The 22,894-nt window shown below is 34.5% G+C and overlaps 1 protein-coding gene across 1 annotated transcript in view; it reads right to left on the minus strand.

The window, feature by feature from the left end:
• LOC128159449 (protein MON2 homolog) overlaps nucleotides 1–22,894 on the minus strand; it is a 556,747-nt gene that overhangs the window by 166,633 nt on the left and 367,220 nt on the right. The window lies entirely within an intron of this gene.

Consider the following 22,894-nt stretch of genomic DNA (forward strand, 5'->3'; position numbering starts at 1 on the left):
AAACAAAATGCTATTTTTAATTTAAAACTGTCATAGCGATTTCCATTAGAAGGTTTTGTGGCTAGCCCTTAAAACTGATTACTAGTACCTTATTTATTTCAAGTCTGATAAACATTTTGTTATGAACTATAGAAGTAGAAAAAATCTTGTTGCAATACCAATACCTTTTCAAAGTATTAAAATTAAGGACCCAGTTCCTTAAAAATGGATCTGTAGGAGCCAAAATTAAATCTTTTTTTGAAGAAATTTTTTGTGTAATGCCATTCTAAACAACCTGCAATCTTCAATATTGTCATAGCGACTCCCATAAGGGAGTTACGTGGCTGGTCACTAAGACTGATTTTCTTATTTATCTCAAGACTGAGGAACATTTTCTTATTACTTGTAGAACAAAAATGTTGCAAATACCGATCAAGACCCTTTCAACGATCATAATTTTGATATAGGACCAGTCCTTTAAATTAGGTACCTATAAGGATTAAAAGTATTTTCTTAATATCTAAAAATGATTGTTAATTTGTTAAAAATTTTAAAAAATGAAAAAAAAAATGTTTATCTTGACGTTTTACAGCTGTTAGATCATTTTAAAAACCAATATGTTAAGTAATAAAGCATCTAAAAGGACCAACATTTTGTTACGTAAATTTTTTTAACGAAATTCAAGAGTGAAAGTAGCTGAGAATTTAATTCGTAGCATGTAATCTTCAAAACTGTCATAGCGACTCTCATTAGGGAGTTATGTTGCCGGGGAAAGTTTTTTTTCTCAAAAACGATTGCGAGTTTGTTAAGCGTTTTGAAGCAGTTAAAATATGTTGCTTAAACGTTGAAGAAATGATTAATGGTTCAAAAGATGAAAATATATGTTTCATTTAGTTTTCTGGATATTATAAAAATTTATCTTAAAAAACAACTAGAACATGGAGGGCCATATTTGGGACAAATATCGACGAAAGACCCGCTCATTGCTCACAACGAGATCTCGTCTAGTTTTGACACTATTTACTACACCTGGAACGGCCTGTATATTAGTATAAAAGACGCATCTGTTACGTAGCTTCAATGAATTAGCAAAAAATAAATAAGATGTAGGATACAATTTCATACAGATGACAATGACACAAAACTGCATTCCTTATACAACAATGCATACTACAACCCTGGCAACATATCTAATTACTTAACATTACCTTGGAGGATTGTTATTATGCAACCAACATGGAGCTATGTACAATTTATTTTCACAAGTATAGAGACAACTTGTCTAGCTCAAACAAAACGAGCTGCAATGAACAGTCGCAGCAATGAGCCGATCATTATCATATAAAGGAGGATAAATCTTCTACTGTCGTGGTTCAGAACCGCGCAAATTATGTGGGCGAAGGACTCAGGCAATTTTTTTTTTTTTTTGTACAAATGACGGTATTCAAGACGGGTGTAATCCACAAAACACAAGACATACACAGCATGGTCAACGAGGTAGTAAGTGAAATGCATATCCATTCTAACATTGATAGCATCACTCACAAATACCTCTCAGATCAACTTAAATTCCGCCCAAGTAATTTTGTCTACTAATTATTTCACCCCTGCGAATGTTACTGTCATTTAAATTTTAGACCACGTGCTTTAATTTGACCCTTTCATTTTCGCAGTAAAAATCGTGCCTCGTGTATATAGTCTGTTTCCTATAATATAGGTACTTGTAGTCAAATATAAAATCTAAAGGTTTAGTGATTTTAACCTTTATCTTCATTAATTTGTGGATAAGATGTTTTATAGAAATATATGTGACAATACAATTTTCTGCTGTTGCAACATTTAACATGCTTAGAAGAGATCCCTCCTAAGGATTAATTTCCGATCCGCGCCTGACATAGTAATAGCATCAGTAGTGAAAAAGACAATACTATTTTATGCAGAACGTTCCTTGGAAATGGCTCGATATACTAATTTTTTATGCAAAACAAACGCCCATTATTTTTAAAAAAAAACGTGGTATTGCACACCACAAGCATCAAACATGGCTATGATTTTATTACGCAACCTGTGTTTATATTCTCAAACCATTTTACACGTGATTGAACACGAACGATAACTCTGTTTTTTCACAGGAACTGAACAAATCTCGGTGAAGTCTCGTGAACTTTCTTTCGAGCACATCTGGATTTACTACAGACTAAGCAACGATAAAGAAAACATTCCGAACACATTCGCAGGGGTGTATTTGAAAATACATTAAATCGGCTTCTTACACATTGAAAACGTTCAAAGGACGTGAAGATTTGCAGCGGGAAATACTTGTACCTGGGAGGCCAATTATATATGACCGCGTAGATTTGTATGGTATACAAATGAGTTCGTCTGGGACTGCATCCGTCGTGTGCAGTACGAACGGGATGAGGGAATGTTGGCGTAATGGGTACAAGGTATAAGGTTGAGGCGCGCTGTGGGCCGCAAGGTAAAAACAAATAATTATAGGTGTGTCGTATTCCAGGCGGTCCAACAATATACAGTTCCAGAGAAATAAAAGCCAGTTTGAAACCAGTTTGCAGGATTCCAAATTTATTGCATGAGACTCAACGATGGCAATATTATAACTATTTAACAGAAAAACATGTTACAATCAAGTCGGATATGAGTAGTCGTGACCTCCGGACTCAAGACTCCGGGTGAGACGGACGTGGCCGAGGCTGGCCGCCGTATTCCAGACGGCAATTGTTAAAAACTTTTCATAAGAATCTGAACAATGAGTATAAATTGACAGGTGATGACATAAATTAAGCTGAGTGAAAGGTTCACAAATATAGAATGATTAATAAATTCAATGAGTCTTTATTAGTGTCCTAGACATGAAAAACAAATACATGACAGAACTCATCCAATCTGCTGCATAGGCACTCACAAAATTGAAACAAAAATGAAGTTACAATAGAATTCCCAAACGTGGACTACATGTACTTATTAATTGAATTATTACAAAATTCTGCCAGAGAAAAATTATTTCAAATTTAAATGCCACAAACAAATATTAGTGGCCAGCACGGGGGTTGTTCCCTCCCCCGAGGTAATACTACATGTATGTGACTACATGTATAATAAAGTTGATTCAGTTTTGTATATACATGTGTTTGTATTTGTGTTCCTCTTTCTTTTTGTTATGAATGGGTTACCGTATGTGAGTGACGAGTGTCGGGTGAGTGTGCTGTTTTTAAATCGGGTATTTAAAGTGATCGTTTTGGGTGTAGTGGTCAGTAGAGGGTACGGTAACGACATCAGCCGGGCGCCACGTTTTGCAGCTCCTGATTTTAGATATGGTGAATATCTCCAGTTAGTATAATACTGAGGTTAAACGGGTAGCCATTGAATTCTGGATTTGTTTGGCGGGCACATGTTTTCCTAGCCGGTAAGGTTGTTTTGTTGTACATATTGCTGGTAAGTTAGTTCTAAGTGTAATTGGTCGTATGTTTGTATGTTTATCGGGACTTTTTTAGTCCCAGTGTGTTTTTTTTTCAGTACATAAGGGTGTTTGGTACAAATTCCTGTACTACAGACTGTGGGTGCTAGACGGGAATTTTCCTATGGAAGGTCATGTGGGTAAAAGACGAATGGAGGGATGTATGCTGTGTTCAACGGGGTGTATTTTCTGTCCAAAAAGTGGTCTTAGACTGAAAGCGAGAGACCGGTGCTTGCAGTCAGGTTAGCGATACTCGAGGGACAGGTAATTTTACGAGGGCAGGAGGCCAGGAGCGTCTTGGGTGCATGGTGTCCTTGAAGTGACTGAGTTCCTTTTCAGAGAGAGGTTTTAAGTGTTTAAAAAAGACTGTTTTTACAGGCTAATTTTCATATATACCGAGCTGAAGTTTGAAGTAATTGTAATGTCACAGTTTTTTTTTTATTATTGAACTTTAACATTTTTTGAGTAATTTTTCAACAAGAGTTTTATTGGTTGAAATATTTTCTTAACAACATTTTGTAGTTTACTTCCATTTTATATCTGATACAGTGTGATTTAATTTTGAATTCAGTTGAAAGTATCAGATATTTGATCATTTTTTTAATTGAATTATTCTTTTTTTTTAAAGTTATTTTCGAATGAGAGTGGTGTGAAAGGGGGAGGGGTGAATATAATGATTTGTTTTGTTTTATGATTTTTTTTTCAAATTAAACTTGTTTATTTTCTTTACAAAGTATTATTTTTCATTCAGCACTCATTACAGTGACTTTAGCTCTTTGATATTCTTTAGAATTTAGAACCCTCGAATACTCCGATATCTCGAAGTTTATTATCAAAACCGATTTGGTTGGACTTTTCCTATAGCGTCACGATCATTTCTGTCAGCTACGTCATGCATAAATTATACACGCCGCCGTTGTGAAAGCTTTATGATTGGTTAACTCCTTTTATTGGCGGAGTTATCAGTACACGCTTATGCAATGCCAGAGTTGAAGGATTTCTCAGAACAGTTCATTTCCCACCAATATTAATCATTCAAAATCGACTATCCGACTATCCCCTACGTTTAAATTCTGTGCAAAACTCCCTCTCTCTCTCTCTCTCTCTCTCTCTCTCTGTGTAAAGTTGCATGTGCTAAGCGTTTATTTCATGTAAATACCATAAATGTATAATGCACATGTATTACTACTAACTTGCCAGTCGAAGTGATAGATATGAATTCCTGGATTTCTACACCTTTCGATCGGCAATCGACAGTCAATAAAAGAATTGAACGATGGTGTGAAAGAACGAGACGGAAGTGGAGAGTGCAAGGGGGTTTGTACATGTGCGTCTTCATTAGGCAAGTGTCCGATTCGTTTCTCTTCTGTTACACTTTCGGTGTAAATATTAATACTAAAATATCCACAAACCATTTACTGCAGATTTCTTTATTTTACCTGTCTCTGATCCCCCGATCACCAGCTCCATACATGAACATTGGTTTGTTTACATACCTTAAAAAATACAGTTCTTGATCCGCTTTCCGAGTACGGTTAATAAAGGTTGTTTTATAGGAGAAAGTTTGGGGCAAGTAAAATACAATTATTAACAGTAGTAAACTAAATGAAGAATTATTTAAATGGATTATTTGCACAAAATGTGTAATGGTATGATGTAAATCTTTTTCAAAAATAGTGTTATTTTTATACACGGCAAATTGCCGTTAAGTTTTTTTGTACATGTAAGTATTGTATGCACTGTAGCTTTATATTTTCTAACCCAAAATTTATACATAGAGCTACAGCTATATATGTTATGTACCGTATGCATTGTTTTATCACAAGTGTACACTTTCGAAAAATAGCCCAATATCTTCATGTAGGTATATGTACATGTAGTGATGGTGTTATTGCATATAGAAAAAGACAACAACTCCAACGTAGTGTTCTCTATTATGACTTTATATTATATAAGCTCTGAAATATTTAACAATACATGTATCACAATAAGTAATTTATCAATATCATCATAAAAATAAAATAGATCACATAATATTTCATTGCATTGTATAAGAATCAAAACATCCGTTTTATGATTTTGCCAAGCACTGTTTATACAAGCAAGAGTTATTCCCCATATCACAGTGCTAACTGATATATAAAGAGTTCAATTAATTAATAATTTAGATAGTTATCAATGTTTAATAAATAAAACATATTAAACTTATCTTAGGCAATAAGTATCAAATCTGATATATATATATATATATATATATATATATATATATATATATATATATATATATATATATATATATATATATATATATATATATATATACATATATATATATATATATACATAAATAAATAAAAAAAAAAAATAATAAAACAGAATGCGACAGTCCAAATTAAATAAATTGTTTACTGTTAGCGCTTTCAGCCATGTCGGCTCTTCAGACAGTTATACAAAATTAAAAACGTTGTTTGTAACGTTGTCAATGACGTCGTGTTTTTAAAGTTCATTATGACGTCACAATGTACATCAAGGTAGCGATGGCGTGAACTTTATCAACGCCGTTAAGCAATGCATAGACATATAATACAATACATATAAAAATTATATATATGATAAATCTATTTTCGATTAAGTTTCGGGTTAAATATTTTAATAAAATAGTCCTCTTTTGTGGTTCGGGCGATTTCATTTGAATTCCACATTTTGTAAAACGGAAATATTTTAAATGTTCCCTTTCCGCACTTCGCAAAATGTTCCGAACATGGAGTGTTTCTCACTGTTTCGTCCTTTATTTGTTGTTTGTGGACTCTCACTCGGGCGTTGAGCTGGTTAGTCTGGCCAATATAATTTTCTCCACATGTTGGACAAGTCGCACAATATATCAAATTAGACGATTTGCAGTTCATTGGGGCATTAGGTTTTAAAATTTGGCCGCTTTTTAATATTATTCCTTCTCCCTCCTGTATAAGGTCACATGTTCCACATCGGGGGTCGCCGCACTTTTTGATGGAAATAGTATTGCTGGACGAGAACTTTGCTTTGGAGAGAATTTTCCTCAGATTCGGCGCTTGTCGTCTGCTGTTTATGAAAGATGATTGGTTTAACAGTTTTTTCATATTTTCTGATTGTTCTAATATTGGAAAAAAACGTTTTGCTGCTTTAAAAATATTATGGTTACACGGATTATGTGTAGTTACAAACGGAATTTTCTCATCTTGTTTCTCCTCCTTAAGGCGGGTCCTTCTAAGTTGTGCTAAAGGAATATCCATAGCCCGGTTAATTCCGTCATTAATAAGTTCCACGGGGTAATTCTGTCGTCTAAGGTGTTGTTTTAACTCTTGAAGCCTTTGTAGGCGAAGAGAAGGGTGAGTCACAATAGTACATACACGCCGTGCCATGTTGTATGGAATATTCCTTTTTGTGTGAGACGGATGACATGAATGAAAATCCAAGTATTGATGGGAATCTGTTTCTTTGCTAAATAAATCGGTAATGATATTCTCGCCGTCTTTGATAATAAGAATATCTAAGAATGGGAGTTTCTCACGATGGACGTCTATAGTGAATTTTATCGAGGCCTGCAGTTCATTTAAGATAGAATGAAATTTTATAAGATCCTCTTCCGTTTCGGTCCAAAAGATGAAACAGTCATCAAGGTATCTTTTCCAGTTCTCTTTAATGTATAGCGTAAAATCGGCATCAAAGATATCCGGCAATATACTATAAAGTTTTTCTTCAAGGTACCCCATTACAAGTGAGGCATACGTAGGGGCAACTTTTGTGCCCATGGCAGTACCTTTTATCTGTAGGTAATTTTCATCATCAAAGAGGAAAGTGTTATTTTCTAGTACAAGTTTTAGTCCGGCTAAGATGAACTCTTTTGAAAATCTACTATCTATTTGATCTGGATGCTTGTCCAACCAATATTGAATTGCCTCTAATCCTAAATTATGAGGAATATTAGTATATAGGCTGCTTACATCAAATGTAACAAGGATCGTGTCTCCTGGTACTGTTTGTGGGATGTAGTTCAGAAAATCCATATCATCACGAACGTAACTTGTCACTTTGGTGCATAGCGGTTTCAAAATGATATCCAGCATATTGCTTAACCGTTGTGTGCTAGATGCGGGTCCTGCTATGATAGGCCTCAGTTTTAGATCATTTGGTCTAGGAAGTTTGATATAAGTAGAGTTACATTTTTTGACGTTTTCTTGGATATTTTTACATTTGTGGATTTTAGGCAAACCATAAAAATTACTAGATTTAACCTCATATTTAGTCAGATATTCAATTTCATTATCCGTTAGATTATGATCTAACCTAAATCTAAACCTAATGCCCCAATGAACTGCAAATCGTCTAATTTGATATATTGTGCGACTTGTCCAACATGTGGAGAAAATTATATTGGCCAGACTAACCAGCTCAACGCCCGAGTGAGAGTCCACAAACAACAAATAAAGGACGAAACAGTGAGAAACACTCCATGTTCGGAACATTTTGCGAAGTGCGGAAAGGGAACATTTAAAATATTTCCGTTTTACAAAATGTGGAATTCAAATGAAATCGCCCGAACCACAAAAGAGGACTATTTTATTAAAATATTTAACCCGAAACTTAATCGAAAATAGATTTATCATATATATAATTTTTATATGTATTGTATTATATGTCTATGCATTGCTTAACGGCGTTGATAAAGTTCACGCCATCGCTACCTTGATGTACATTGTGACGTCATAATGAACTTTAAAAACACGACGTCATTGACAACGTTACAAACAACGTTTTTAATTTTGTATAACTGTCTGAAGAGCCGACATGGCTGAAAGCGCTAACAGTAAACAATTTATTTAATTTGGACTGTCGCATTCTGTTTTATTTTTTTTTTTTTATTTATTTAAGTATTTTTGCTGTACCAAGGCTTTATTTATCTACATATTCTTTGACTGGTACATGATCAGGATGTCACAGACCAGATCCAAATCGGTAGCGGAAAACAACGGAATCGAAAGGATTTTAGAAGAAATATCCGGAAAAATATCGATTCTCTGTAGTAAGTACGATAACTTTACTACTATGTTTGAAACTTTGGAACAACAAACCCGTGAATACAGGGAAAAGGTAGAACTGTTGTTATTAGATAGAATGGAAATTGAAAGCACTGCATCGAGAAAAAATAACGTGGATGAAATTCCCAATACAAATGTGCAGGAATTATTTCAAGAATGGAATGAATGTAATATTGAAAAAGAGGCATTCAAAAAGCGAAGTCAAATGAAAGCATTGTGGTTCAAATTATTGAATGAAAGAAAACAAGCATATTGGAATGCTATTAAAAGTGAAAATCTCGCTGACACATATGAGAGTTGGAAAAGTAAGGAAAACGTTATTTTTCCGAGGAAATTTCGGGTAAAAGAAATTACAGCAGAGCCAAGTGAGGAAACCAAAATTAGAATTAATCTGGCACTTCAAAGATTTGAGACGGAAATTATATTACTACGTCTCAGAGTTCCGAAATACAAGAACAAGTATGAGAAGACTGATGCAATGATGTATGATGAATTGAACAAAAGAAGCAATGGCAACATTCGGAAAAAACTTATTGAACTGTGGAATAATGATGTCACTAGAGAAGAGGAAAAATCAAAAAAGATTCTTGAGTCAAAAACTGCATGGTTGGAACAGTATGAATCTAACTATGGAAACGAACCAATAAAAATAAGTAAAAACGCACGAAAACAAAATCAGAGAAATAAACAGCAAAACAATGGGTACAAAAACCCACGTACGGAGAACCGCTATACATCCAGGCCAAACGAAAGGAATACTGACTCCAGACATATGTCATATGCAGAGGCACTTAAAAAAGGAATCCCACATCATGTTCGCCGTAGTGATGATTCAAACAGTATGTCAGATCAATATTCTAGACATAACCAAAACGGAGTAAAACACAGCAGTCAACAAAACACTGATGGATGGAGATTCGTTTCTAGGGAAAGACGACCACAACATCAAAACAAACCTAGGAGGAACTACAGAAAAGGACCGTATCATAATTCCAGGAATTCTTCCTCGGGACAGAATTGGACTCAAAGAGCTCATTCGGGAAACTCTTCACAAATATCACGACAAAATCCGGAGAATTCTTTTTTAGGACAACGCCGGTCACAAACGAAGCGGAAAAAACAATAAACAGTCGGGAAAACATTGATTGCACAATTCCAACAGAGCCTAAAATCATCAACCTTTCGCAAAGAGACTTAAACACTGGTGAAATACAACTTCTAGAGCATGGTTTAAAATTCACACCAACACCAAAGTCTGACAAGGTTGATGTTGTCACGGACACGGAAGAATTTTGTCGAAAATTACGTTTAAAAGAGTTTTTTCAAAATGAAAATAACAATGACATATCTCTTGTTAAAAACAATAAGGGGTTCAAACCACCGTTAAATAGAGATAAACATCTGGAGGATTATATTTCATGTCTTCGCAACACTGCGAACTCCAACGTGACAGATAAAACTGTTAAGTCTAATATTTCCCACAAACAATATCAAGCAATGCAAACCTTGAAAAATGACCCATCAATTATAATTAAAAACGCCGATAAAGGAGGGGCTATAGTCATAATGGATAGAGACCATTACAAAGAAATGTCACTTTCTCAACTTCAAGATCATCAGTTTTACACAAAACTGGAACAGAATGAAGATCGGCGAACCATGCTCAAAATAGAAAAACTTACCAGAAAGTACCAAGACAATCTAACGGATAATGAAATTGAATATCTGACTAAATATGAGGTTAAATCTAGTAATTTTTATGGTTTGCCTAAAATCCACAAATGTAAAAATATCCAAGAAAACGTCAAAAAATGTAACTCTACTTATATCAAACTTCCTAGACCAAATGATCTAAAACTGAGGCCTATCATAGCAGGACCCGCATCTAGCACACAACGGTTAAGCAATATGCTGGATATCATTTTGAAACCGCTATGCACCAAAGTGACAAGTTACGTTCGTGATGATATGGATTTTCTGAACTACATCCCACAAACAGTACCAGGAGACACGATCCTTGTTACATTTGATGTAAGCAGCCTATATACTAATATTCCTCATAATTTAGGATTAGAGGCAATTCAATATTGGTTGAACAAGCATCCAGATCAAATAGATAGTAGATTTTCAAAAGAGTTCATCTTAGCCGGACTAAAACTTGTACTAGAAAATAACACTTTCCTCTTTGATGATGAAAATTACCTACAGATAAAAGGTACTGCCATGGGCACAAAAGTTGCCCCTACGTATGCCTCACTTGTAATGGGGTACCTTGAAGAAAAACTTTATAGTATATTGCCGGATATCTTTGATGCCGATTTTACGCTATACATTAAAGAGAACTGGAAAAGATACCTTGATGACTGTTTCATCTTTTGGACCGAAACGGAAGAGGATCTTATAAAATTTCATTCTATCTTAAATGAACTGCAGGCCTCGATAAAATTCACTATAGACGTCCATCGTGAGAAACTCCCATTCTTAGATATTCTTATTATCAAAGACGGCGAGAATATCATTACCGATTTATTTAGCAAAGAAACAGATTCCCATCAATACTTGGATTTTCATTCATGTCATCCGTCTCACACAAAAAGGAATATTCCATACAACATGGCACGGCGTGTATGTACTATTGTGACTCACCCTTCTCTTCGCCTACAAAGGCTTCAAGAGTTAAAACAACACCTTAGACGACAGAATTACCCCGTGGAACTTATTAATGACGGAATTAACCGGGCTATGGATATTCCTTTAGCACAACTTAGAAGGACCCGCCTTAAGGAGGAGAAACAAGATGAGAAAATTCCGTTTGTAACTACACATAATCCGTGTAACCATAATATTTTTAAAGCAGCAAAACGTTTTTTTCCAATATTTGAACAATCAGAAAATATGAAAAAACTGTTAAACCAATCATCTTTCATAAACAGCAGACGACAAGCGCCGAATCTGAGGAAAATTCTCTCCAAAGCAAAGTTCTCGTCCAGCAATACTATTTCCATCAAAAAGTGCGGCGACCCCCGATGTGGAACATGTGACCTTATACAGGAGGGAGAAGGAATAATATTAAAAAGCGGCCAAATTTTAAAACCTAATGCCCCAATGAACTGCAAATCGTCTAATTTGATATATTGTGCGACTTGTCCAACATGTGGAGAAAATTATATTGGCCAGACTAACCAGCTCAACGCCCGAGTGAGAGTCCACAAACAACAAATAAAGGACGAAACAGTGAGAAACACTCCATGTTCGGAACATTTTGCGAAGTGCGGAAAGGGAACATTTAAAATATTTCCGTTTTACAAAATGTGGAATTCAAATGAAATCGCCCGAACCACAAAAGAGGACTATTTTATTAAAATATTTAACCCGAAACTTAATCGAAAATAGATTTATCATATATATAATTTTTATATGTATTGTATTATATGTCTATGCATTGCTTAACGGCGTTGATAAAGTTCACGCCATCGCTACCTTGATGTACATTGTGACGTCATAATGAACTTTAAAAACACGACGTCATTGACAACGTTACAAACAACGTTTTTAATTTTGTATAACTGTCTGAAGAGCCGACATGGCTGAAAGCGCTAACAGTAAACAATTTATTTAATTTGGACTGTCGCATTCTGTTTTATTTTTTTTTTATTTATTTAAGTATTTTTGCTGTACCAAGGCTTTATTTATCTATATATACATATATATATATATATACATATATATATATATACACACACACATATATATATATATATATATATATATATATATATATATATATATATATATATATATATATATATATATATATCTATGCATAACTATGTGTGACACAAAGCCTTGTTAAAACTACATTTAGGTTATCTAGCTTACGATTGTTAAATAACTATAATGAGTGTTGCTCAAACACCAAGTTTTCACTCATGATAATTTACATTTGAATAGATTAACATTTCACTATATATATCATTTACTTATCTAGCAAATATAAATAAATATGCTTTATTAATAAGCAGTAATATAAATAGCATAAAATATAAAACAATTACTTACAGTCTATAGATTTCTTCTGGGTCTTAAGATAAACACATCGATCTGGTCAGTATGAAGATCAGATCAAAAAGGACAAATCAAAGAGGGAATTTAAAGAACCCATGAAATTGAAAATTAAAAAATAGAATTGACCCTGTGATATATAATTAGCTAAAACAGGTTTAACACTGACCATAATGACCATTGTGATGTCATACTACTGTATATAAATAACTATGTAGCTATTTACTATAGCGTTGAATAATTTATTTTTGACGTCGTCGTGTCAATAACTGCCGTCAGGTAAGCAGACAAATTGAAATACGCACGTTAGCGCGTTATGATAATTTGTGTGAAAAAAATTAGGCAATTTAATCTACCAGTTACATGTCAGTTAGAACTTTTTGATAAAATGGTTGTACCTGTATTGTTATATGGTTGCGAAGTATGGAGTTTTGAAAAACTTGATAATATATATTTTGAACGTGTTCACTTAAAGTTTTTAAAGCACATTTTATGTTTAAAAAGAAGTACTCCAAACCATTTACGGAGAAACAGGTCGTTTTCCTTTATCTGTAATAGTATTTACTAGAATGGTATCATACTGGTGTAAATTAATTTCTAGAACTTATACTAGCATTACAAATATATTATACCGGTACTTCTTAAATCAGGCTGAAAATACAGCCAGTACTAACCCTTGGATTGATTGTTTTCGTCATATTTTTAACTCATGTGGTTTATCAAATGTTTGGCATAGTCAGTTTTTAAATACTTTTAACCAATCAAAGTACTGAAGTACTGAAAGCCGGACTCCTTTGATGTGTCTTTATGCATATTGTGTAGTAAAGACTGAAAATAAATCTCTCTCTCTCTCTCTCTCTCTCTCTCTCTCTCTCTCTCTCTCATATGCTTTCAATGTCGGCAAAGCGTCAGAGAGCGACCTAATTTTGTAAGCGGTTATAAACAAAAATATGTCTGTCTAGCAGAAAAAAATTCAACAGTTGCTGCCTTGAATTTTGCAACAAGCGTTATAATTCCAATCCCCATTTCTTCAATGCACAGCAAAGTAGTTCATGGAAATTCATGCGCATTGTATGTGTCCAAAATGCATAGTCTTGTTTTTAAAACACTTAAGGACGTTGGATCCTGCAATCAAAAGTCTCTAAGTTTTTTTCTAAAGTATTTTTTAAATATCTACACACAAATCTAAACCAAAATTCAAAACAAAATTTTGGGGTCTATCTGCTCCTTTCGGTGCTACGGTGTATTTAATATGACCTTTCTGCACTGAGAATGCAAATTGCACATAAATCGCTTTTCCCTCTATAATTTTTTATCGAAATGAACCATGGTATCAAATACAAATTTACATTATTTAGAATTAATAAAATTAATATAATCATAATGAAAAAGTTTGCAATTGTTTCACCTTATTGATATTTTGACCTTTTTGCACTGAAAAAATACTACTTTTATTCATAAACGATTCAACATGAAATTAAATAATTAAAAAGTCTCAAACTTTTTCTCAAATTATGACAGACTTGCCAAAAGAAACTTAAATATTCAGAAAATAAAACCAAAAGTATGGGTCTATAATGTAAATTTTGAGATATGGCATGAAATAAGCTAATTTTAGGGGAAAATTGGAGTTGATTTTTTCTTTACTTTTATGAAATATCACTTAAACATGCCAATATATGTCGATAGAAATATTGAAATATTGTTGAAATATGTTCTTTGAAACAATACGAAGATATCCCAATGCATAAACTATCTGAAAATTTTGTCTGCACGGAAAATAAGAAAGCTAAAATTACGGTACTCTTAAACAACTGAGTTATGAAAAATGCTCATTTTCTTCATAAAAACCTTCCGCCACAAAATATAGTCCCTTACTACACTCTCTAAATATGGAATTTTTTCTTCACTATTTTATTCAATAGAGTTTATTTGACATTGTAAAAAAGGAATTTACAAGTAGAATTCATATATGACACAGAATTTCCAGACTAGAGATGACACAAAATGGCTACCCAAAATCAGAGGATCGAACCTCTTTAATTAATAAGAAAACTAAAAAAGATAGACAATTTTCTTGAAATTAAAAAAAACAAAAGACTTTTGACAAAACGTGGCTTTTGACAAAACGTGACTCTTTGTGTAACTATTTGGTATAGCGGAAGCTTTTACTTTGACGCTGTTTGGTTTTTTGTTTGAAGTTGTGCTATTTATAGTAACATTGGCGATTTGACTGCCGACAGCCACAACCCTGCGAATGTTATTGTCATTTAAATTTTAGACCACAGGGTTTTATTTGACCCTTTCTGTTTCGCAGTAAAAATCGTGCCTCGTGTTTATAGTCTATGTTAGAGAATCTAGGTACTTGTAGTCAAATATAAATTCTACAGGTTTATTGATTTTAAACTTTATCTTCATTAATTGGTGGATAACATGTGTTCTAGAAATAAACAAGACAATACAAAAAAAAATTTTTTTCTGCTGTTGCGACAATTAACATACGTAGTATAGAGATCCCCTCTAAGAATTAAATTAATTTTCGATCCGCGCCTGAACTAGTAATAACATCAATAGTGAAACAAACTGTACTATTTTATGCAGAATGTTCCTTGAAAATGGCTCGATACACTAAGTTTTTGTGCAAAACATTCACCCATTAATTTTTTAAAAACATGGTATTGCACACCACAAGCATCAAACATGGCTATGATTTTTTTAAGCAACCCATGTTTATATATTCAACCACTCTACACGTGGTTGAACACGAACGATAACTCTGTTCTGAACAGCATCGTTTAATTTAAAAAACCGCTAGATGGTGAAATAAGACATACATCTTAAAAGATGTTGCTGTTTTAACATAAATCAAAGTAGAATATGATAGGAAAATTGACCAGTACTTACGTATTTTGAGAATATTATCCGAACACTTATACTTCCGCTCGAAATTTCACAGGAACTTAACAAATCTCGGTGAAGTCTCGTGAACTTTCATTCGAGCACCTCTGGATTTATTACATACTTCGCAACGATAAAGAAAACATTCCGAACACATTCGCAGGGGTGAGCCAGGACTCTGCTTTTCAGTTGAACAGAGATTACATGATCTATTTATCCAAAGGTGGTATGCTGATATAAATGATTCATCAACAGGAATTATATATAAAATTTGTAAAACAAATTTTGGATATGAAAAATATCTAGATATTTTACCCCTGAAATTCAGAATTTGTTTTGTAAATTTCGTACTTCAAATCACCATCTACCAGTTGAACTGGGAAGATGGGAAGGTATCCCATTAAATGAAAAATTTTGTCCTCTCTGTAACACAAAACCTATAGCCGATGAATTTCATTATATTTTAGAATGTGATGCAATATCACAAGTCCGGAACAAGTTTATAAACAAAAAATTTTCGGCTAGATCAAATGTGCTAAATTTTCGTATCTTATGACAACATGTAACATGAAATTTTTGAGAAAATTGTGTATATTTATAACAAAGATATACGAGGTTGTCTGTCCTCCATGAGGTTCATTTTGTATAACTTTTCCAATCTATATAACCCTCATTTCTATAGTCTTTTTCATTTGAATACGCATGCTCGACTCCATAGTAGGGGATTCTAGGAATACTGTACTGCTGTAGTTATTTGTACCATTTGAATTTCGTTTTATCATCTTCACATGAAGTTTTGTGTTTTATTGTAAATGTCAAAGAGTAACAGTAGCTTAGGTCTTATGATACAAAGTTATTTTAAATAAAATAGGCCTGAGATCGAAGATACGATTGCTACAAAACAATACCAATGGTTCGAAATTGAAATTACAGTAGATACATAGTGATTAAGGCACATGCAGTCAAGTAATGAACTATGCCATTGCCGATGTGAAGCCCACTCTAGATTCACAATTCTAAATTGAGACCCCACTCCAGCACAATTCCAGTACGCCACTGTGCCGCCTTATTGCTATTAATCGATTCAGAAATTTTCACCAATGTTTTAGAAATCTGCTTCTGTGTATTATGATGGCTACAGCGCTAGCTCACCAATCTTTTTAAAAGATAAGCTTGTATTTATATATGTTTACCTCTGACCAATTCATATGTATATTGTAATGTTATTTTTCTCCTCATTTACCATATGTTTGAAATGGTTTTGAGCGAATAAATGAACTGACACGAACTGACAATACTTATATTTACATTTCCTTACTGATGAAATAAATTATTTACTTGAATAAATCGATATAAATTGCAGATAACGGAGGGAGTAAATAAGTAACAGAAAGAACATCTGTTTATAAAACCGGTCTCAACAGTCTATTTAATAGACTGTTGAGATGAGATCGACGAGCATGAAAATATAACCTATGAAAATAACTCTTAAAATTTTGCTTTTAAGAATAAAGTCAACTTTTTTGTTGAATAACTGTAAAACATGGTGTTTTAACAACATTTATGAAATATATTTTTTTCACGGATGACAGAAATCACTGTTTGAGAACTACTTTTGTAAAATACTTGTAAATTCATACGCAGTGAATAAGTGTTGCATTTAGAGACATTTAAACATCACAGAATTTTATGGAAAAAGATAGTAGAATGTAAATATATACTGTTAGGTTGTACATAAAATTGTTTATATTGACAACTTTTAAATAGTAAATACCGTAAACTTATAATTATATTGAACTTTTAATTAATTAATTTCATGATAATGAAATTATGACTTAATTACTATACAAGTGAAAAGCTGTCAATGTGACAGCAAACCGGGTTTTCTTTTATGTAAACTGTATCCATAATCCATGTCAACCCTCATCCAGTGAAATGGAGTACCCTACATGTATATGCAACATTTTGCCAAAAAATAAGTTCAAAAGCTAGCATTTTTTCATAAATTATCGGAAATCAAAATCCTAGCAATATGCACACCTCTGATATATGTACAATTGATCTGCAAAAGAACAACTTCCGAACTTGAGAACTGTAGGAGGAGTTATCCGTACAATGAGGGTACCCTATATGCAATATTTTGCCAAAAAATGACTAAGTTCAAAAGCTGGTATTTTCTCGATAAATGATCAGAAATCAAAATCCTAGCAATATGCACACCTCTGATATATGTACAATTGATCTGCAAAAGAACAATTTCCTATCTTGAGAACTGTAGGAGGAGTTATCCGTACAATGAGGGTACCCTTTTGGCAGCCGCCCGCCCGCCATTTTCACCATTTTAATAACCGGATTTTTTCGTTGGAAAACCCGGTTAAAAATATCACCCTATCACACACATATACAATTGTCTCCAATTCACATATAGACTAGCTTCGTTATTTTTTGAAAGGAGAAGGATTAGAAAGGACGGACTAAACCCGACACTTTGACAACCATAAAAATAAAATATTAAAAAAATAAACAAAGCCTAACTTTTCCCTATTTTTTTTTGGGGGGGGGGGGGGGGTGGGTGGGTTAGTTTTCTAGATTATTTTTTAATCTTCAAATTGTACTTGAAGTATATAGACTTTTAGTATTTACTATTACATTGTCCCCAGAAGTAAAAAGGCCATTGTCCTTAATTAATTGTTTTTAAGAGACAATGTCAGTAATCATTGAGCTTTGTCCATATTATAAGTGGAAAGTGTAAAAAATTATTTTTCCTTGATATTGTTATGTTGCTTAATATAGGTAAGCGGTATTTTAGAAATGTGGTATTTTTGGCCACATGGTCATTGTTTCCATGGCAACAACCAAAAATAGACAAAAACACTAAAATATCAACAAATCATCAAATTTGTAAAAATAACAATGCATATCAACATAAAATTTTGTTAAATTTGAAAAAAAATTGATAACACTAAATTTTGCATTTATTTGGAAATCAGAATGTCGAAGTATTATTTCCCAAATTGCTTTTTTAACATTTTTCATTGTAAAATTTAAAGTATTTTTAAAAATTAATTTCTCTAAAAAGCAACCTGAATTTGTTTTGATTCTATATTAGATAAAAAATTCTTACATTAGTTTATAAGATTTATCAGTGAAAAACGGTAGTCAATGTGTATAAAAGAAATAACATTAAAAGCAAAGTAACCAAACTTTGATTTTGAATATGTAATATTACCCCCTTTATGGGACTCTTCTGCGGCGGAGGTTCAATTAAACTAACAGGAAGTGGAAACCAAACATGTTGAGGTATAGAATACTTTTATATCCTATAACCAGGCACTATAACCAGGATGTGCGCATGCGTGAACCAACTTTCCATCGGGATCGGTCAACGATTGGGAGGAAATTCGAAAGCTATTTGGAGGAACTTCGAACTGATATATGTGCAATTTAAAAATGCGATTTTTATATGAAAAATATGATCAGAAGTGATAAAAATGTTATGTACATTAGATTTTACACCAAAAAATTAAATAAATAATTGAGAGAACAATCAAAATCAATGTTACAGGAAAACAACAGGCACTTAGCATCGGAGGGGGTTGGGGGGGGGGGGGGTTGGAATGAGGCAGGGACAGGGGGACGGGACTGCCCCCCTCCAGCACACGTTTTCTCGCAGCAAATATTTTTCTTGAATCAACTTATAAAAAAGTAAATTAACATACAGTTGCACCCCCCCCCCCCCCAATGTTTTTGTACCATGTAAAATTTGAAATGAAAGAGAGGAAATAAACTGCGAAATTGAAGTTAAAGGTACACTTAGCCCCCTACCCCCACGGATTAGGATTTTCAATTATTTAAAAAGTATTTTTGAGTTGTTGTTTTTTTCAAGGCAAGATTGGATGAGTCTGTCCTCAACCCACTTTGCTACGATGCTAGGTGCCTGAACAAAATATCATGGTTTCATTACATACATGTATGCTAGTATAAAGACTTTATGTAAACCAATATTATCTCGTGCATTGTTCCATTCACCAGGTTCTACAAACACCTTAGTCCAAAATAAATAAAAAATCCAAGACTAGGAGGGGAAGAAAGAAGAAATCTATTTTCCTTTTTTTTTTTTACTCAGGAGCTATTTTGTTGGGGGGGGGGGGGGTATTAGGGGTGAACAGGTCACTGACCCCTTGTAGATCTACCCATGACCTCACACCAGGGTCTGTATACACATAACCAGGGTCAGTATACCCATCATCATGGTCTCCAGGGTCAGAGTACGTATCACCAGAGTCTGTGTGCCCATCACCAGAGTCTGTACACCCATATTTAGACCCTGGTATACTGGCCCTGGTTATGGGTATCCAGACCCTGGTGATGGGCACACAAACTCTGGTGACACGTACTCTGACCCTGGTGATAGGTATGGAGACCCTGGTGATGGGTATACTGGCCCTGGTTATGGGTGTACAGACTCTGGTGATGGGCACACAGACTCTGGTGATACGTACTCTGACCCTGGTTATAGGTATGGAGACCCTGGTGATGGGTATACTGGCCCTGGTTATGGGTGTACAGACCCTGGTGATAGCAACAAAGACTCTGGTGATACGTACTCTGACCCTGGTGATAGGTATGGAGACCCTGGTGATGGGTATACTGACCCTGGTTATGGGTGTACAGACTCTGGTGATGGGTACACAGACTCTGGTGATACGCACTCTGACCCTGGTGACAGGTATGAAGACCCTGGTGATGGGTATACTGGTCCTGGTTATGGGTGTACAGACCCTGGTGATTGGCACGCTTATTCTGGTGATACGTACTCTGACCCTGGTGATAGGTATGGAGATCCTGGTGATGGGTATACTGGCCCTGATTACGGGTGTACAGACTCTGGTGATGGGCACACAGACTCTGGTGATACGTGCTCTAACCCTGGTGATAGGTATGGAGACCCTGGTGATGGGTATACTGGCCCTGATTACGGGTGTACAGACTCTGGTGATGGGCACACAGATTCTGGTGAGACGTACTCTGACCCTGGTGATAGGTATGGAGACCCTGGTGATGGGTATACTGGCCCTGGTTATGGGTGTACAGACTCTGGTGATGGGCACACAGACTCTGGTGATACGTACTCTGACCCTGGTGATAGGTATGGAGACCCTGGTGATGGGTATACTGGCCCTGGTTATGGGTAAACAGACAATGGTGATGGGACACAAACTCTGGTGATACGTACTCTGACCCTGGAGACCATGGTGATGGGTATACTGACCCTGGTTATGTGTATACAGACCCTGGTGATAGGTCATGGGTAGATCTACAAGGGGTCAGTGACCTGTTCACCCCCAAATCCCCCCCCCCAACAAAATAGGTCCTGAGTAAAAAAAAAAAGGAAAATAGATTTCTCCTTTTTTCCCCTCCTAGTCTTGGATTTTTTTATTTATTTTGGACTAAGGTGTTTGTAGAACCTGGTGAAAGGAACAATGCACGAGATAATATTGGTTTACATAAAGTTTTTATACTAGCATACATGTATGTAATGAAACCATGATATTTTGTTCAGGCACCTAGCATCGTAGCAAAGTGGGTTAATGGCAGACTCATCCAATCTTGCCTTGAAAAAAACCCCAACTCAAAAATACTTTTTAAATAATTGAAAATCCTAATCCGGGGGGGGGGGGGGGGGGGGGGTAGGGGGCTAAGTGTACCTTTAACTTCAATTTCACAGTTTATTTCCTCTCTTTCATTTCAAATTTTACATGGTCCCAAAAACATTGGGGGGGGGGGGGTGCAACTGTATGTTAATTTACTTTTTTATAAGTAAATTCAAGAAAAATATTTGCTGCGAGAAGACGTGTGCTGGAGGGGGGCAGTCCCGTCCCCCTGTCCCTGCCCCCATTCCAACCCCCCCCCCCCTCCGATGCTAAGTGCCTGTTGTTTTCCTGTAACATTGATTTTGATTGTTCTCTCAATTATTTATTTATTTTTTTGGTGTAAAATCTAATGTACATAACATTTTTATCACTTCTGATCATATTTTTCATATAAAAATCGCATTTTTAAATTGCACATATATCAGTTCGAAGTTCCTCCAAATAGCTTTCGAATTTCCTCCCAATCGTTTACCGATCCCGATGGAAAGTTGATTCACGCATGCGCACATCCTGGTTATAGTGCCTGGTTATAGGATATAAAAAGTACTCTATTCTATACCTCACATGTTGTCTGCTCAGTTGGTTGTAGTCTGCTTGAATTTGCAGAGGACTTACAGCAACTTGTAATGGTAGGTGATATTTTATAAATAAGTCTGATCTATGCCAAAAATATTTAATGTAAAACATCTACATTTGTATATTGCTTCATAAACGGGTTAAAAATTTGACTTTTTGATTGATTTTACAGGGAGTTGTGGTTGCTTGATGTTTGTTTAAAATTGCAGAGGAATGACATATGATTCAACTTGTAAATGTAAGTGTTGTTCCGTCAACATATGTGATGAGTTTAGAATAATTTCAATTAAATTGTTAATTTCTGAAATAAAAATACCCTCTTTACCAATTTTACACATATTTTTAGAAAGAATTGGAATGACTCATGAACTTTGTCTTAATTGTTTTAATTGTCATCCGCTTGAAGTTGCAGAGAAATGACAGCATCTTTTAAAAATATGTGTATTTTTGTCAGTATGTTGGATGGATTTCAAATAAGTTACCAGTAATAATGTAAAGCATTCATAAATTAATGCAAATTTATATGAAAAATGCATAACCCCCACCCCTCTCTCTCTCTCTCTCTCTCTCTCTAAACATATAAAAAGACAAAATGTTTATTATACATTCTCTTTTAATGGGCAATTTTAATTTTCAATTCTTAATTCCAAATCAAGCCTCCATATTGATAAGATTACACTATCATAATTAGATTCTCAGATGTAGTACATGTATGTTTGTTTTGGAAATACATGAAAGTTCAATATCAGTTCATTGACAAGCTTTTATATTAATAAGATATCTTGTTCTCTTTTAGATGGAAATCAGTTTGTCTGTAGCTTAGCTTTTTCACACCGAATGATACCTGTGGATATACAAAAAGACCTGGCCAAGACATATTATTCCTACGACATGTTGTAATCTTTTCATAGATGCACACCTCCAACAGTTTTCAATTTGTAGGAGTATAAAATCAGAATCAGAATTATTGAAAATAAGGGGAGGTTTCTTCAGTGAAGATGATGAAATACTTACCATCTGTCCAAAACACAGGTATGTGACATGTCTGACAAATGTATCATGTTTCATAATATGGTTATGAATATCAGACAATTAAATTCAAAGACTTGCAGAATTTAAATTAAACACCTTTATCAATTAGAACATGTGATAAGTTTTGAAAGAGTTGCTTGTAA

Source organism: Crassostrea angulata, chromosome 8 (genome assembly GCF_025612915.1).
Source record: "Crassostrea angulata isolate pt1a10 chromosome 8, ASM2561291v2, whole genome shotgun sequence".
NCBI classification, from domain to species: Eukaryota; Metazoa; Mollusca; class Bivalvia; order Ostreida; family Ostreidae; genus Magallana; species Magallana angulata.